The sequence below is a fragment of the Panthera pardus genome, unplaced genomic scaffold (genome assembly GCF_024362965.1).
Source record: "Panthera pardus isolate Hobbes unplaced genomic scaffold, ASM2436296v1 HiC_scaffold_8, whole genome shotgun sequence".
In the NCBI taxonomy this organism is placed as follows: domain Eukaryota; kingdom Metazoa; phylum Chordata; class Mammalia; order Carnivora; family Felidae; genus Panthera; species Panthera pardus.
The window spans coordinates 51,136,526-51,153,677 of record NW_026527013.1 but is presented as its reverse complement, the minus strand read 5'-3'; the positions used below and the strand labels follow the sequence as shown (position 1 = coordinate 51,153,677).

The 17,152-nt window shown below is 47.7% G+C and overlaps 1 protein-coding gene across 7 annotated transcripts in view; it reads left to right on the top strand.

Moving 5' to 3' along the window:
• Positions 1–17,152, top strand: part of SRGAP3 (SLIT-ROBO Rho GTPase activating protein 3) — a 261,838-nt gene that overhangs the window by 126,765 nt on the left and 117,921 nt on the right. The window lies entirely within an intron of this gene.

The following is a 17,152-nucleotide window of genomic DNA, read 5'->3' as shown; positions in this document are numbered from 1 at the left end:
AGGATACTCATGCTGTTGTGCATCCATCACCACCATACAAACCCCGTAATGCTTTTCCTTTTGCAAAGCAGCATCACTGTACCCATCAGACACTAACTCCCCATTTCCTCTCCCTCCAGACCCTGGCAGCCACCATTCTACTCTCTGCCTCTATGGATCTCACTACCCTAGGGACCTCATATAAGTGGACTCATACAGTAGTTACCCTTAGGGACTGGCTTCTTTCTCTTAGTATAACCTCCAGGTTCTTCCATATTGTAGCATGTGCCCTTTTGAAGGCTGAGTAATATTCCACTGTATGTGTAGAGCGCATTGTAGTTATCCATTCACCTGTCAGGGGACACTGGCTTGCTTCCACCTTCTTACGTATATTTTTTTGTGTACTGCTATGGCCAAGGAATGCTCTTCCTTTAAATTCCCTTAAACATTTCCTTTGGTCTGTGCCACGCCATGTGAACACTCACTTTCGTGCAGATTGCTTTATCAAGGGGCAAAAATTTATTATATCTTTGCAAATACCATGCTTGTTTTTTTTAACCAATCTCTATTCACACTTAGGCTGCAGGAGGAAGCTTCTATCAATAACCTCCTCCCAGGCAGTGTCTAGGCCCTTTCACACACATAATCTCATTTTTCTGATAGATTTTTTTTGAGAAAATGTGCTCCCCCTCACCTCCTAAATGATGAAGGTAAAATGCTCATTGTATACAATTTAGAAAATACAGACAAATAGGAGGAAAAAGTCACTCGCAGAGTCCTGCCATTCAGAAGCAAACATGGCTCATGTTTTGGTGCCTTCTCTTGCCTATCTTTTAGTAATAGCAACAGCAATGACAATTTATTGAGTGTGATAACCAAGCACGTTGTGCCGGGTGGCTGTTACTGGCCTATCTTAAAGATGAGGACAGTGAAGCTCTGAGAAAAGCAGCTTGTCCAAACGTGTCTGTGGACCAGTCATTGCAAAGAGACAGATTTGAACTGTCATTTTCCTTCTGCCTCCTTGGCTTCAGATAAGAAAGGGCCAGGGTGCAGCCTGAGAACAGAGATGTGAACGCTCCCCTAAAACCACAGATACAGATGCACGCATGGCAACCCTTGTTTCTGGCTGAGCTGTCACTGGAGCCATCCAGGGCTGTGTGGTCAGACTGTGGCCTCAGCTCCTGCCAATCACCTCCCTTCCCATTTTCAGCGTGAACATGGGGGAAAGGCGGGGGAGCAGGGGAGCATGGGCAGGGGTCCCCTGTTCCTTCACATTGCCTGTAATGAGCTCGGCCAGCCCCTCATGGGTTCATTAAACAGAGGCCACCAGACGGAACAGGAGCCCCAGCTGGCAGTCGGGCCAAGCAGGCTGCTTGACACACTATGAAAGTCTAATTAGGGTGTCGGCCCAGGCCAGTGCAGCTGGCATAGGCCCTCCGCACGATGCTAATGCAGCTTTGGAAGCGGGAGTCTCTAAGGGATGCCTGGATTGCCCTTTGACCCCAGGGCCAACCATTGCTGACCTCTGGCTGCCTCTCTGGAGCTCAGTGGACAAGATCTGTGCTGTGCTCTGGGTCCTTCGTCCTGCTGTCCAGAGAAGGCTTGTCTTGCTGTCTTACAGATACTTCATTTAAGAGTGTCCATCTCTCTGGCAGGTAGCCTCTCAGGGCCTTGAGGGAAGGGCCTAGATCTTGTTAGTTTATTCCCAGTGCAGTGGGCCCAGTGCCAGACAGAAATGGGTGGGGGGGGGGGGGTTGTGAATGAGTGGGAGTAAGGAAGGGAGGGCGGAAACGTACTTGGTCTATAAAGCCTGCTGTGGCTGACAGATTTTGTTTAGAGAGAGAATTGATTTGCCCAAGAGAAGGAATTGATTTGCACAGCAAATGAGTGTCTGAACTGGGATGGGGACCGTCAGTCCATTCGGCTGCTGTAACAAAGTACCACAGACCATGGTGGCTTATAAACCTATTTTGCACGGTGCTAGAAGCTGCAAGTCCATCACAGCAATCATTTGATGATATTTTCTTTCTTCTGTTTTTTATGTTTGATTGTTCATCTCTCTTCCATTACACAGGAAATTCCACTATGGCAGGAACCGCCTGTCTTGTTTACTACTATAAATCAGGGCATGGCACCTGGTAGGTGCTCAGTCAATACGGCTAAATAAACAAACAACAAATACAGAATATTATGGGCACACAGAGGAAGCACCAGGTCAGACTCAAGGAAGCTTTCAAGAGGAAGTGACATCTAAACTGAGCCCCAAAGAGCAAGCAGGTAGCAGAGTTCAAAGGACGTGGTGCCCACCTCAACCATCCATACCACCCGTGGGCATGCCCCAAGACATGTGCTTGTCTCTCAAGAGAAGGTACATTATCTGAGAGCAGGGACTGTGTTCTAATCATCTTTGTGTTTCAGCACATGGCACAGTCTAAGAAAATAAGACATCCTCAATGTGCATAATGTGATGGTAGAAAAGAGACAAGTGATGGTATCGTTCTCCAGATGTTCAACCTACCCCAGGTGAACCCTCAGAGCCATCACTTGAGCCTTTCTTTGAATTCTATGCCACAGGGAGCTCAGGCCCAGTGAGTCCAGCCCAGATGGGATGCCAGTATGGCCAGGTTCTGGTGAGAATCCTCTCAGCATGTAGACCGCTCATTCTCACTGTGTCTTCACATGGTGAGGAGAAGAGAGAGCAAGCTCTCTGTTGACTCTTCTAAGAACACGAATTCCATTCATGTGGGCTCTGCCCCGATCCTACTTATCTGCCAGAGACCCTACCACCTGAGACCATCACACTGGGCCTAGGGTTTCAACATATGACATTTAAGGGGACATAGACATTCAGTCCATAACAAGAACTCAGGTCTCTTGATTCTAAGTTCAGTGCTTCTCCATTTGCTCCTTATCTGCCTGGGCAATTGAAAAAAATGTATAGCTGTCCAGGAGGTGCTATGATGGAAATAAATATAATGCAGAGCGTTCTGGTTAGTATTATGTGTAACAGCAATACTTAGTCCCAGATCTTAGTAACTCATGGTTTAGTGGGTCAGGAATTTGGACAGGGCTCAACTGGGTGATTTTTCTACTTTATATGACATTGACTGGGATCACTGAGCGATATTCAGCTGGTGGCTGCTCTGGCTAGACAGTCCAAGATGGCTTTACTTAATGTGCTTTTGTGGGGATGGCTGGAAGGCTGGGCCCAGCTGGGCTGAATCCTTCCCCATGTGGTATCAGGGCCTCTCTACCTGGTATTTCAGCTGGGTGTCAGACTTCAGACACCATAATCCAGGACTCTGAGAGAGCACTGGGGAAGCCCCATCTTCTTCAGTGCTAGGCCTGGAACTGGTACAACACCACCTCTTAGCCTGAGCTCAGCTTTAGGGAGATAGGAAATAAAGCCTTCCTCTTGTCGGAGGACTGTCAAAGGATTACAGCCCTCTTTCATCTCCACACTGAACTAGAATAACAGGGAAGGTGCCTTGAGGAAGTGGCATTTAAGCAGAGACCTGGGGAATGAGTAAGGGCAGCTCTGGGGGCAGGGGGAGGAGAAGAGGGGCCAGTGGGGCTGGAACACCATGGTGGTGAGGGAGTGTGAGAAGCCACTGAAGCATTGTAAGTAGGCGGGAGCATGATCCCATTTCTGTTTTTTAAAAACTTTTTATGTTTATTATTTATAATTGAGAGAGAGAGAGAGAGAGAGAGAGAGAGCACACACAGGCAGGGGAGGGTTAGAGAGAGAGGGGGACATAGAATCTGAAGCAGGCTCCAGGCTCTGAGCTGTCAGCACAGAGCCTGACACGGGGCTCAAACTCAGAAACCGTGAGATCATGACCTGAGCAGAAGTCGGATGCTTAACCGACTGAGCCACCCAGGTGCCCCTCCCATTTCTGTTTTTGAAAGATGACCCTGGACCGGAGGGGGCACGAGTAGAGCAGGGGAGACGGGTGGTGTGGGTGGGAGTATTGCTCTGCAGGTGGGTGTTGACGATTGTAGGGGTGATGACAGAGCAGACAAGGAGGAGTGGGCACTGCTGGGTAGTCTTTCAGAGGTAGGATTCAGGAAAGGAGGAATCAAGGATGTCTTCCACCTGTGACTTGACAGAGGACTTGAGAAGCATGAGGCAGAAGCTACCATCCTGTGCTGAAATCACCTGTGTTCTTGTCTGTCCCCTTTTGACAACCAGTGGGCTGTGAACTCAGAGATGGCAGAGAGAGTGGCTCTTGACTAGGGTCACTTAGTACCTGCTTTGGCATCTGGTTGGCACGCACTACATGTTAGTTGAATGAATGAACAGAGATCAAGTGGTGATTGGAGTTGCTCTGACGTGGGGCTGGTGGGAGGCAGGGAAGGGGACATCTGTGTTCTGGCTGCCTTATGAGCTTGGTGAAACCATTCAGGCAAAGGGTCACCCACTCCTTGTGCCTCGTGCCTGGCACAGTGTTGTTGAGAGGACAGAATGTGGGCTTTATGGTGCTTTCCCTGACTGGGCAGTCGGGACTCTAGAGCACCAGTTTACAAAGTGTGGTCCTGACCAGCAGTGTCACGTGGGCACTTGTCAGAAATGCAAAATCTTGGGCCCCCCCCCAGACCTGCTGAATGACAAACTCCAGGGGTGGGGCCCAGCAGTCTGTATTTTAACAAGCCCTCCAGGAGATTCTGATGCTCATTCATATTTAAGGGCACCCACTGCAGTGGTTTTCCAGATGATAAATTAGTCACAACTCACTTTTAGGCCATGCTAGCCTTCTAGACCCTTCCTCTTCCCCAGAGTCAGGTCCGTAACCCACAGTCCTTTCCCAGCCAGCCCTGGCCTGAGCTTGGCTTGTCCTTTGCAAGACCTGGAACTGAGTGCCGTTTCTGAGCAGGAGTGTGGTGCGGGGGGCAGCACACAGGGGGCTTAAAACCTGCCTCTGGGGTACGTGGATGTCCTTGAAACAAATTGAATAGTTCTAGGAAGCCAGAGGTTTCCTAGGACTAAGACTTTTTCTCCCTCAGTGGAGGGTTTTCTAAGACATCAATACACTGATATGTCTAGGGGCTAGGGCGGTTTGGGGAGGGGACGTGAATGGAGTTAGGAGCAACTACCTATTCCATACTCCCTCTTAAAGATTCCGAACACCTGTTAGGGGATAGAAGGCTCTGAGAAGTTCTGCAATAAATGAGCCTGTTGATTTCTTTCTGAAAGCTATATGATCACAGAATTCTCCCTCCCCTGAAATATTGATTATTATTTCACCAAACTAGCACTGCTTGGGACCCAGTTTGAAAAGCCCCATCCTAGCCCAGCTCCAGATTTCCATCTGGAATATTAGCACCACATGTAAATAGTGCCCCGTGTATGAGGTGATGTCCTCTTCTATCCTGACACCTTCACAGTTTTTGATACCTCTTACCTTCCATGGGCTATACCTGAGAAAAATGCTTTCTCTAGCCAGTTGTTGGTTGCTGCTATTTGGACAGCTGTGGCGGGGGGGGGGGGGGGGTGTGGGGTGTGGGGAAGGCAACAGAGAATTGTATTGAAATATGTTTAAAGTTGGGAAAGTCAGATTTTGGAAAGAACTGGGAGGTACGTGGCTAGCTAATGAATAATGCTTAATAGTCCCTGTGAAGAAGGTTTGGAACATCTCTTCACGGAGCAGTTGGGAGGGAGGATTCCAGCGAGCAACTAACGTTTTCTCGCAGATGTAGTATTTCCCTAAAAAGATGCTATAATTTAGGTTTAGCCTTTCAGGTGAAACCTAAGCAGAGAAGCATTTGGGTAGCAGGTAAATGGAGCCTGTCAATGGGCTGAGGATTCAGAATCAAAAGGTTTGCTTAGACTGCGGTGGGATGAAGGAGAAGGTCCTCCAGGTGGGGCTTCTGTCTCCATTCATAGTCACTACTATTACTATGACTAGTATCACACTAGTAATAGCTTTCCGGTAATACTTCCCAGGGTTGATATTCTTCCAGTACCGTGTGCCAGCCACACCTTTCCTGATCGCTCGGTGCTGTGCTGTGCGGGTTGTTTAACCCTTCAGATACTCATCACATGCCAAGTGTTCTACTAGATCTTTTGCATGTGTGGCCTCATTTAACTTTCGTGGTAAACATGGTGACCTTTGAGGCAGGTACTATCCTGCCTTTCTCATTGAAAACATTGAGGTTGAGAAGTTAAGTCATTTGCTCAGAGGGACATGGCTAGAGCAGGTATGTGGCAGAGCTAGAATTCTGACCTTGGTTTTTTGGGCTCCAAAATGCAAAACTGCTTCAAACTGCATGACTTTGGGTATCCCGTCACCTCTCTGGGATAGTTTAGTGTTTCCTGAGAGCCACCCATCGGTCTAGACCAGTCCTGCATGTGTGGGTGTTGAGGGTTCCCTTCTCTCCTCCTGAGCAGCTCTGGCTCATCCCAGCAGGGCCAGCTCAAGGCTTGCTTCCTCTGGGAAGCCCCTGCTGTAGACCCCAGGCCCACAGTCAACTGCTCTTCCTCTGGCCTCCCATGGTGATCTGTGTGTCACTCACATTATTACTGTCAGATTACCAAGGAATGTTCCAGTTCATATGTCTGGTTCTCCCACTTGAGTCTGATGGCTGCTTGAAGGCAAGGGGTCATTTCTAGTCTCTTTCTTCCTCTCTGATCAATGATAGAAGTTTTTTTGAATGAGTAGTTGAAAAGACCAAGATATTACCAAATACTTCCTTTAAACATATGAAGGAGATAGACTTACTTTGTGTGACTACAGAAAGGGGAGAGGTGAGGTCCAAGGATAGCATTTTCAGAGAAACTGTTTCACCTCGACCTAGAGAACATTCCAGTAGCCAGAGCTGTCCATCAAGGAAAGGGCTGCCTTGAGGATGTGAGCTCCCAGTCTGTGGAGGGGTGCACACAAAGATCCAGTATTTTAAGTGGGCGTTTCTGCAACATGAGGGCTGGTCAGACCAGATTGGTGTTCCTCCAAATGAGGGTGCGATCACTGATAGCACATGAACCATAAATATTGAATTCTTTAATTCTTTTTCAGTCTCTGTGGTTGGCTCAAGGAGACAGTCTCAGTTTGGTTACTAGTGTGTTGCTATGCCTCTCTAATCTCCCCTTTCACAAATAGAGAGCAGACCTCAGGCACCAGCATCTCCCTAGGATTGAATGATGCTATTTTGTATTCCTTGAACTTACTTCTTCAGTTAACTTTCTATTTATGGCAAGTGATGCTGGTTTTTTAAAATTTTATTTTAACTAAGACTGGGGAAAGTCCTTTGTAAATAAATTCACTTAAGTAAAAAGTAAATAATTAACAGGGAGGTATTAAATATGGTGGGTTTGCAGGAAAGGCAAAAAGCCTGAAGCCCATGTAAGACCGCCCCCGGAGTCATTCTAGCTCCTTCTGGAGAGTGAATGTCTTGCATCACTACCCTTTCCATCTTCCACCTTTCTGTTTTCATTGCTGGGAGGGATTCTAAAGCAGGAATCTCAGCCTAAACCGTGGTCTTTGCAACAGCTACACCCCTTTTTCTCCTTCCAAGTTTTCCCTTCTGGCTCTTTTCTAGATCCTACACCAGCTTTCCTGAAATCTTCAGAGACTATAATTAGCAACTTCCAAAGTATTAACCAGGATGTGGTTTATTTATGTATGATATGCTTTATATAAATATATATGTGCATATCATTTAAATTTTATTCTAAAAATGAAAAATAGATGATGTAATAAAGGAGATTTCATTTTTTATTTTTTTATGGCCATTTGCATTTTATTTATAACTGCATTTGAAAGCATGCTTGCCATTCCTTGTTGGGCATTGTGGTGTTTGATTACAATCAGAGGAAGAAGCCTATTGATTCCTAAGCCCATGACCCACTCTAAGCCCACTCACCTCTCCATTCACTTCTAGACATGATGTCCACTGTTATCTTTTTTTTTTTAATATATACTTTATTGCGAAGTTGGCTAACATACAGTGTATACAGTGTGCTCTTGGTTTTGGGGGTAGATTCTCGTGATTCATCGCTTACCTACAACACCCAGTGCTCATCCCAACAGGTGCCCTCCTTAATGCCCATCACCTACTATCTCCTCTCCCCCGCCTTCCCAATCAACCCTTAATTTGTTCTCTGTATTTCTGAGTGTCTTGTATGGTTTGCCTCCCTCCCTCTCTGTTTGAAATTGTTTTTTTCCCCTTCCCTTCCCTTCCCCCATGATCTTCTGTTAAGTTTCTCACATTCCACGTATGAGTGAAAACATGATATCTGTCTTTCTCTGGCTGACTTATTTCACTTAGCATAATACCCTCCAGTTCCATCCACATTGCTGCAAATGGCAGGATTTCATTCTTTCTCATTGCCAAGTAGTATTCCATTGTATATAAAAACCACATCTTATAAAGGGGATTGTAACAAGTAGGAATATGCAGGGGTTTACTTTTGACTCAATTCCATTAGACAAATAGGGTAATAATGACCTTGGAAGATTATATAGTACCTTGCTTACACATTGCAAATTACCTCCCCAGCCTTAGTTGCGTAAATCCTCCCAAGAATCCTAGTGGAGCTGGGAGTCAGAAAAGGTGTCATTATCTCCACCTGACACACAAGAGACCTGAAGGCCAGACAAGGTGAGTCCTGATTTAGGATCCCCAGGTGATCAGTAGAAGAACCAACCAGAGGAGACATGGGTCAGGGCTAGCACTGCATATACAGTGGTGTGCTCATTTTGCAGATGGATAAACCAAGGCAAAGGGGTTTGTAGGGAAAGAGAAGATGAGGTTGGCCGGGCTTTGCCCATTGAGGTAGAGATTTTCATTCTGGTGCCAAGAATATTTTTAGGAAGTTCAAGGGGGGAGCTCAGAGGTGCTAATGGACACCAGACCCAGTGTGCCATCACTTTGAGGTGTGAGAACAAGTGAGTGAATCAGCCTGCTCCAGGGTGGAGAGGGAGTCCCAGGACCATTTGCACTGGGTCTTGAAGTATACATGAGAGTTTGCAGTGGGGGAGGAAAACCAACACTTGTGGAAAGCCTACCATGGGTCATATATCTATATACATCCATCGTTGGAATTTCCTAATAACCTAATGAGCTGCTAGTGGTAATAATAGTGATTATAACAACAATAAGAATTATCATATGCTGGGTTTGATGCTAAGAGCATCCTGTGAATTACCCCATTCAGTTCTTAAGGTGCCATTGTGAGGTAGCCGTTATCAATCCTATTTTACAGATAAGGAAAGAAAAGGTCTAATTAACTATCCAAGTTCACCCAGCTGGTGAGGGACAACTGGGATTGAGCCCCAGCCTTTGACTCAGCACCGAAGCATGGGTAAGCAGATCCTGCCTCAGCCAGGTGACCCAATGGATGTAGTCCTTCCCCTTCCGAATTATTCTTTCTCAGGGTTGGCATCAGCCAAAGATAGCTTCTAGTCAGTGGATTTCAATTCGTTCTCCTTGCCCTAAAAACTCACATTCACCATTTGTCGTGGTGGCTCTGAGGCGAAGCCCCAGGATAAACTCTTCCTCTTCACCTGGATGGCTCCTCTGCTTCCCACCTGGCCTCCCTGCCCCAGTGATCTCATCATTGGCCCACTTAAACCTTCATTCAGCCTTGACCTATGTATAAGGTCCTTCCTGCCACAGCTGCCTCTGCTTCCACTGTGCCTTCCCTCAGCCCTGCTCTAGACAGCTAGCCCCAGAACAGCCCATGTCCTATCTGACTTTACAGCTTCACACTACTCATGCTTCCCTCTGCCTGCAGGATGCTCTCATCTTTTCCCTTTGCACCTCTTCTATGTACTTCAAGGCCCAATGCAAATGCTCCTGTGACTTTCCCTCTACCCTGAGGCAGAATTAGCTCCTCCCTCCCTCCTCTGGGATCCCATTCCTTACACAGCATAACACAGTACCCTCTCCTGCTTAGCATCCCTCCTCCTTTTTTCTTTTTTTAAATTTTTTTTTAACGTTTATTTATTTTTGAGACAGAGAGGCAGAGCATGAACAGGGGAGGGGCAGAGAGAGAGGGAGACACAGAATCCGAAACAGGCTCCAGGCTCTGAGCTGTCAGCACAGAGCTCGACGCGGGGCTTGAACTCACGGACCATGAGATCATGACCTGAGCCGAAGTCGGACGCTTAACTGACCGAGCCACCCAGGCGCCCCCCTCCTCCTTTTTTCTGATAACAGCATTGAGATTTTCCTCTGGGGACTCATCCCTGAGCAATGGTGAATCTGTGACTGGCTCTGAATCATCTTGGTCGCAGAGCTTTAATCTAATAAAATGTAATTCCAGGACTTTTAGTGGACTGATGGGGGGTGGAGGCTGTCTTTCTACTGGGATTACTGGCAGCCAGGGTATTTTTGGTCTGTAGAGGGCCTACCTGAGAGTGAAGCCAACACAGAGAGAGGAAAGCAGAGCCAAGAGATGGGGAGAGCAAGACCAGATCCTGAGAACATCCTTTGAACCCCTGGGTCCAGCTATTCCTGAGGCCAACTCCCTCCTCTTCCTTTATATTTTTTGATTACAATGTTTTATCCTTTAAATTTTTCCCTCCTTCCACTTACTATCATTTTTGCTTAAGCCAGCCTGAAGTATATTTGTCACTTAAATTAGAGGAATTCTGACCAATAGCTGTAATAATTCTTGGTTTGCATTAATTTTACCTGTTAGATTGTGAGCCTTCTCAAGGCACATCTAGTCATCTTTTCAATCCACTGTGACTAGACTGTCCCTCGCATGTGGCAGAGGTTTAAAAAAATATTAGAAGAGCGAGTTAAGTGAACAGGTGAATGAATGGATGAATTAGATTCTGCCAAGGACTCTGGAGGAATACAAGGAAATACAAGAGACTGTTCCTGCCTTCAAAGGGCTTCTAGAATAAGCAGAGGATCAAGCCCCATACATGTGAGTGGCGATTGATGAGCTAAGCAACAACATAAAAGGTGTCCAGAGGTGACCATCTGAAAAGATCGAAATGTGTGATTTAGACAGATCTCAGGTCATCCCTGAAGGAAAAGCCTTTTGAACAAGACTTCAGAGAGTGGGCTTTTGCCATGTGGAAAGGGTAGGGGAAGGCATTCAAAGTGAGTGAAGACAGAATATGCACAGGTGCCAAGGCAGGAATGCCCACGAGCTGGGAAGAGCTAGCTACCCCCTTCCTGGGTTTCAGCAGCCTCATTGTCCTGTCATTGAAGATACATACACGAAAGAGTCCTGCATAATGGCTATTCACCGTCTTCATTTTTGTGCATCTTGTGAGGCTTTTCAAATAATTAAGTTGGGGAATTGGGAACAAAAAAGCCTTTGTCAGCTCATGTGTATGCATTTTGGTTTTGGAAAATAACAGTCGATATTGTTAACATTTGAAGACCCTCACTGGCCACTGAGTCGCTCATCCATCCATATGATAGATGAGACAGCAGAGCCTCAGAGAGGTAGAGCGACAAGCCCAAGGACTTAGAGCTGTTTAGCAGCAGAATCTAACCAGAGTCAGAACCTCTCCAACTCACAATACAATGGCCTCAGGCAAATTGAGGCAAAAAAAAAAAAAAAAAAAAAAAAAAAGATAAATGAAGAAACCCATCCTTGGTTCAGAGCTTCATCCACTGCCTGGAGAAGGTTTCTGCAAGCAGAGAGGGGGAGGTGGGAGCGGGGTGGACTGGCCTTGGATGCCAGCTAATGGGGTCAGACTTTATCTTCTGTATCCCAGGTCCATTCGCTCCTCTGATGGACCACATGAAAGACGCCTGAGCAATCATGTAAACTGTTCTGGGGCTCCTGATCCACTTGGGGCAGCAGCCTATTATGGGTTGAATTGTGTCCTCCCAAAATTTACATGTTGGAGTCCTAACCCCAAAACCTTAGAATGTGACTTTATATGGAAATAGGGTCTTTGCAGAGATAATCAAGTTAACCTGCGCATAGGGTGGGCCCTAATCCAGCATGACTGGTGTTCTTATAAAAAAGGGAAATTTGGACACAGACACAGGGAAAACATCATGTGAACTCGAAGGCGGAGATTGGGGTGATATGTCTATAAGGGAAGCAACACAAAAGATGGCCAGCCAACCACCGGAATCTAGAGGAGAGGCATGGAACAGGGTCTCCCTCACAGCCCCCAGAAGGAACCAACCTTTCTGACACTTTGATCTCAGACTTGTAGCCTCCAGAACTGTGAGACAACACATTTCTGCTATTTAAGCCTCCCAGTGCGGTGCTTTGTTACAGCAGCTGTGTACAACAGTACCCAGCCCAGACGTTCATCCTGGCCTTCAAGGCCCCAGCTCATGCTACCTCTCCAGCCTTGTCTGCACCCTTGGTTACCTCCTCTCTGCTCTCTGGCCACGCGTGCCTTCTCTCCGTTTTACAAGGCGTCCATGCACACGGAGCCTTCACACTTACTGCTGGAATGCTCTCCTTTATCCCTGTGTTACACCGAAATCTGCCCATCCTTGTGAATCCAGCTTATCCTTCTGGATACTTTTCATCTCTTCAGCCAACTGTGTACCCTGTCCTTCCAGAGAAACAGTGGTGAACATGATAGACATAAGCTTGAGAGGAGTCAGAGACCAGAAGCAGAAAGCAAATGAACAGGACAAATCTCAGGAATGGGAGTGCAGTAATAACAATAAAATAGGGGTTTGTGCTAGGGACCAGGGAGCCCCTGAGTGTCAGGGAAAGCCACATGCAGGAGAAACATCTCAACTGAAGCCTCGATGGTAAGAAGGACCAGCATGGTCAACAGATGCTCACTTCTACCTCCCTGGGGTGGGGTAAGCCCCCTCCATAGACCCTTGAGGTACCATGCATTTCTCCTTCATAGCCCCTATCACTGATGCAATTTTCTTTCTTTTTTTTTTTTTTAATGTTTATTATTTATTTTTGAGAGAAAGAGACAGAGTGTGAGCAGGGGAGGGGCAGAGAGAGGGGGAGACACAGAATCTGAAGTAGGCTTCAGGCTGTGAGCTGTCAGCACAGACCCTGACACAAGGCCCAAACTCACGAACTGCGAGATCATGATCTGAGCTGAAGTCGGACGCCCAACTGACTGAGCCACCCAGGTCCCCCGAAATTTTCTATGTATTTATGTGATGACTTGATTATCACCTGAGGCCCCCACTGGACTGTACACTCCATGAATGAGGGAGTATGACTCATTTTGCTTACCATTGCCTGGCACATAAGATGGCACTCAGGTAATATTTGTGGACTTAATGATTCATGCTCCAAGTAAGGGCGATGAATTCCAAATCCTGCTCAGGGCAGCTTAGGTAGCAAGAGGTTATGCTTACCTTTTGGGCCCTGGAACTAATTGAGGGAGCCTTTTTCAGGGGCAGCTTTGCTAGCAGTCTGCTGAGCAAGCCAGCGTAAGCCCCAAAAACGTCTTAGAAGGGAGCAGGAAGGCAGAGGCAGGGATTTGGCATCTTGGCGATGGTGTCAGCTGCAGGAGCTTGCCTCTCTCCCAGAGGAACCACAGTCCCAGGGCAGTAGATTTGGATTCATCTGCAGCGTGGGGCTCTGAAGGCCTGGAAATGGGTTCTGTTTGCAAAGCGGAATTTTCCGGCCCCCAGCTGAGAAGCAGGAGAAGCTGGCTCACTGCTAATTTCATTTCCCTAGCTCACCAGCTTGGCAAGACCTTGCTCCTCTAAGCTGCATTCTCTTGGAGCCTCATACCCAGCAACTCTAGCCAAAGAAAGAAAGCTGTGACTCACCAGAAATTTTCATTGCTGTTTTCTGGCCAAAAAAGAAAGAAAGAAAAAGAAAATATATATACATATGTATGTGAAAGTTCTCACATACATATGTATATGCCTGCTGCTTCTGCCTGCTGCATAGATACTGGGATGCACGATTGGAAAAGCAGAAAGGCTGCTCAAGATGTGCCTTAGAGTAGAGCGCGCTGGCCAGGTTCACTGTGACACCTTCCAAAAGTGTGGCTGCAGCAGGCGAAATGAGTGCTGCAATGGAGAGCTGGGTTTCAGGTCAAAGGGGTTCCATTCTCAAAAGGGACAAGTAACCCCCTGGAAAAGGAAGGCTGGTGTCCAGCTCTTCCATGTGTCTTTGGGTGCTTCTTCCTGGGGTTCTGGTACAATCCAGATGGCCAATGGGATGGTGATCGATGTGCTGGCTGGAGCCTTTGACCTGTCCCCTCCTCCGCTTTGCTTCCTGGACTCCAGCCACATTGGCCTTTATTCAGTTCCTTAAATGCACCAAACTCCCCCACCCCGTCATGAGCTTTTGCCTGTTCTCTTCCCTTTGCCTGGGCCCTTGTCCCCTGAGCCTCCCCTCCCACCCCCCTTACCAGGCTCCCGCCCTCTTCCTTTAGAGTCCAGCCTAAAAACTGCTTCCTCAGAGATACTTCAGGGACCCCCAGGCCAGGTCCTCTTGTTATGGGCTCTCCTGGCACCATTTTCTCTAGCACTTCCTGCAGTTGTAACTTGACACACATTTGCAGGATTTCTTGAGCGGTGTCTGTCTCCCTCACTATACTGTAAACTCCGCGGAGGCAGGAACTGTGTCTGTTGTGTTCAAAATTACATCCCTGGGGTCTGGACCATATGAAATATTCAATAAAAAATGTATTGAGTGGATGAACTGCTGAATGAATGACCATGGAGCTGTTTTCTGGTGTTTAATCCCAAGGCTAATGGTACCATTTGAGTAGCCAGAATACAGAGGTTATGCACAGACCCGCATAAAGTCACGTAGGCAGTGTGGTGGACACAGGTGGACACTCACCCTCAAGTCCAGGCAACTTTCTGTTTTGCCATGTTGGGTTCCATCTGTGGCTCTTGCATCTTCTTTCTGACATGGTGAGAGCCTGGTACCATTGTGGCCAAGATCACGGGTGGCAGCTTTCCACAAAGCAGTCAATTCCGCCCCTGATCCTGGCTGTGGACAGCCCTGTTGCCGCCCCCCCCCCCCCCCCCCCCGCCCCAGCCAAGCCTTGTAGTCTATTAATGAGCTGCCCTACACAAAGGGAGCCAGGGCTGGGAGAAGGTGAGGAGAGCAGAACAAGCAGTCTCCCATTCTGGGATAGACCAAGCGCATGGGCCTGCTGGTTGGATGGCAGGCCTGGGCAGCATCTCTGCAGGGAAGGATGGGATAGCCTATAATGGCCATCCTAGGTAACCAGGGGGAGGGGAGGAGCCCAGCCCTGTCCCGTCCCTCCAGCCTCAGCCTTGCCAGGCCTCCTGAGGATTTGCCTCTTCTGCCATGTGGTCATGCACATTTGTACAGGGTTCCATGTCATTCCATGGTTTCAAATACCATCTGAGTGCTTGCTACCACCTTCCCCATTTGTTTCTCTAGCCCAGATATCACCATCCTGGTATTCCTTAAGCCCTTTAGACTTGTTGTGTTCAAACAGAGTTCCTCTCTGTCCCTCCCTGCCTCACCACTGCTCTGCTTCTCCTCAGCTTAGCAAATGCCACCCCTGCTCTCCCAAGGTGCCCAACCGAGGAAACTTGGGAGTCTTCTTGGACATCTCTTCCTCCCTCCCCATCCGCATCTCAAACTCCATCCGGTTAATCTCCAGACCCAGTCTGCTCACTACCTAGGTATTTCTTGAATCCTTCATCTTTTCTCTTGGCCCCCTTGAGCCCATCCTCCACGGAGTAGCCAAAGCTAGAGTCTGCAGATGCAGTTTTACCCGTTCACTCCCCCACTCTAGATCCTTTGATGGCTTTCCACTGACTTGAGGACAAAGCTCAAACTCTGTAATGGAACTTATAAAGGCCCTTGGCTCTGTGGCTTCTGTCTGATTCTCCAACCTTCCATCTTCCACCCCAGAACGCCATGCTCGAGCCCCACTCGACTGTGTTCTACTCACCCACATGTTCTCTCCAGCCTCCCTCTGGGCCTTTGTTCACCATACTTCTCCATCTAGAAAGCTCTGCCCTATCCAACTTCATTGCAGCCTTTGGTTCTCAGTCAAGAAAGTGCTTCCTCCGGGAAGGGAAGCCATCCATCACCTCACCACCAAATGTGGGCAAGAGGGCCCTCTTCTGCTCCACACCTCCTTCTCATGACTACATTTATGAGGCTGTGTCACCATCTTCTGTTCCTCCCGTGTGGCTCCTCACTTGAGTGGAAGGCATGTGGGGGCAAGATCTTGCCTGCTCTGGTCTCCACTGCATCTTTAGCACCTAGCTGTGCCTGGCCCGTACACACAGACTGCAAACGAGCTAAGCCTGGGAAAACCCAGACCCTCGTCTTCCCAGCAGCTGCTCACTTTAGCTTGACAAGTCCTTGGTTGTTTCGGGTAACTTTCTTCTGCTTGCCTCCACTTGTCCTGCCTCCCTGTGGGACTCCGTCGGAGATTGCAGAGATTGCTTCCTGCCCACAGCTTCTGATGAGAAAGGGCTGTGCTGGCTTTCTCTGACCAAGTTTCTCTGACCATGTGACCTCATTTCATGGCCCCCAAGCCATCCCAGCACTTCTTTACCCTTTCAAAATCACTTGCCTTCTTTTTCCCCCACCTGAAATTCACCTTCTGGCTGTGACTTCCATAAATTTTGTACATTTAATTCCCTGATGCTGCTCAATTTTTGCATCCCAGACTGAGCTAAGCCCCTGAAGTAATTTGAGTAACAGCTCAATTATCTCATCTCTCCCTTAATCTTTCCATTTCTATCAGGAAGCAGTGAAAAATGGGATGTGCAAAGTATTTTCTGCCCAACCTGCTTCTCCCTTGCAGTTGTTATCTCAGTTTGTGTCATCAGCATCTACCCAGTTTCCTGAGATCTGCACCTTGGAATCACTCTACTTTCCTCCATCCTTCTTCTTCCTCTCTATTTCCAGGAGCTCTCCATGATGATCTGTGCTCCCTTGGAAGTGTCTCAAGTCCTTCCTTCTCTGGCCACACTGCCACCCACCCAGGCCCTCATCATCTCTCTCTTTTCCTAGACTAAGGTCACCTCATGACTAGTCGTCCTCTCTCCAGCCCCATGCCTCTGTACACCCCCATCTATCCTGCCATACACTCATCCATCTATGAGTCCACTCATCTATCCACCCATCCACTCATTCACCTACCCATTCACTCATCTACCCATCCACCCACTTGTTCATGTATTTACCCATCTACCCACCCCTTTATCCACTCATCCATCCATCCATCCATCCATCCATCCATCCATCCATCCATCTATCCATCTATCTATCTATCCATCCATCCTGCAGTCTGCCCTCAGTGATCTA